The sequence below is a fragment of the Cavia porcellus genome, unplaced genomic scaffold, assembly GCF_034190915.1.
Source record: "Cavia porcellus strain 051 isolate PalLab524CR breed Dunkin Hartley unplaced genomic scaffold, mCavPor4.1 scaffold_7, whole genome shotgun sequence".
NCBI lineage: Eukaryota > Metazoa > Chordata > Mammalia > Rodentia > Caviidae > Cavia > Cavia porcellus.
The window spans coordinates 24702528-24704484 of NW_026947490.1; positions in this window are offsets into that span (position 1 = coordinate 24702528).

Sequence of the window (1957 nt, forward strand, 5' to 3'; positions counted from 1 at the left end):
ATCCTTAACTTGGAATATGTCTTGGTGTCTTTATTCTCGCCCTGGGTTGCATTGGAATTGACTTGCTGAGACTCCAATAATGTCTCAATGGGATTACAAATATAACTTTTTACATTGTGGGGAAAACTGGAAGAGGGATTATAATACTTGGATAACTGCACTCAATATTTGGGATTATAATAACTCGCTTGGCTTCCCCTGCAGGGGTTGACTGTGCCCTTTGCAATTATTTGGGAGGTAGAGGAACCACTGAGACTTAGAGTAGTAGCAACTGGAATGACACTGAGCTTAGCTCCCTGTACCATCTGTGTGGAAGTTGGGATGGTGGCTCGGTGGCCATGGCCTGAGACCCTGGCTCACCCAGCTCCTTGTCCTCCCTGCGTCTCTGACCAAGATGGCACCTGGGTTCCACCAACTTCCAGCCAGTCCAAGTGCCACACACTGCCACGTGACACCTGTTTTCCAAAACTGTGACAAAATCCCTGAGGCAGTCACCTTATAAGGAGAAGAGGGTTCAGTCAGTGAGGGAAGTGGCTGGGGAAGGCTTCTGCTTCATGGTGGCTGCCAAGCCGAGAGACAGGGCAGGCCCTCAGTGACCTAACTCTGGCCCCTTCCGGGCCTCTCTCCTTCGTGTCCACACCACCTCCCAGAAGCAATAGGGGCAGAGGCCCAAGCCTGCGAGTCAACATACGGGGACAACAAATCTAGGTATAGATTCTAGCAAGAAGGGATAGTAAACATGTGCTACATCCTCAGTGACACTGCCCGAATCCCCCCACGTAACCAGTGCTGGTCACTGAACCAGGGCCTTCACACTGAGCTATTTCTCAGCCCCTTTTAAACATTTAATTTTGAACCGGTTGTGGTGACACACCCCTGCAATCCCAGGACTCGGCAGGCTGAGGCAGGAGGGTTGTTATGTATTTAAGGCCAGCCTCAGCTACTCAGTAAGTCCAAGGCCAGCCTGGATTGCATAATCTCAAAAGTTTTGGCCACATGCCTGTAATTGCAGCACCTGGGAGGCTGAGGCAGGAGGACTGTTGCAAATTTGAGGCCAGTCTGGGCTACAAAGTGAGCTCAAGACCAGCCTGAGACTGGTTAGTGAGACTCTGTCTCAAACAGACAAAAAAAAATTTTTTTTTGATTTAAAATTTAGAGACAGGGCCTTACTGGGTTTTCTAGGCTGGACTTGAACATACGAGCCTTCTGCCTCCTGATTAGTTGGCATTAGAGCTGTCAGGACTTTGACATATGTTAAAGCATGGGTGAATTTTAAGTGTATCATGCTGTATGAAAGAAGTCAGATTACAGGCTGGGGATTTAGCTAAGCAGCATAAGCACCTGCCTGGCAAGCATGGGGTTGTGAGTTCGATCCCTGGTTCCGCAAAACAAAAAACAAAAAACAAAAAAAAGTCAGATTCCAAAGGCTATATAATTGTGATCTCATTCCAATGACTTTCCAGAAATGGCAAAACTAAAGCAGTGGAGAATAAGTCAAGGATTACCAGAGATTTCTGAGGTGGACAAAGGTTAACTAAAAAAGAAGCAGCCTGAGAGAATTTTCTGGAGTGATGTAACTATTCTGCACCTTAATAATTGGCGCTTATACAATCTTATGATTTGTCAAAACTCATCAAACTAAGTTGGGTGTGTTTGCACATGCCAGAACTCGGGAAGCTGAGGCAAGAGGGTTCCCAAAAGTTTGAGGTCATCTTGGCCTTTGTAGTGGGCTTAAGATCACCCTGAGCTACAAGTGAGACCGTGTCTCAAAAAAATCAAAGCCCCCTCCCCCCTAAAAAAAAGCCAAAGCAAAACAAAACTCATAAAATTACCCAGGGCTGATGACACCGGCTTATAGTGTCAGCATTCTGGGAGACTGAGGCAGGAAGATTGCAAGTTCCAGCCCCACATGAACAACTTAGCAATTGAGAGAAATCTTGTCAAAATAAAAAACAGA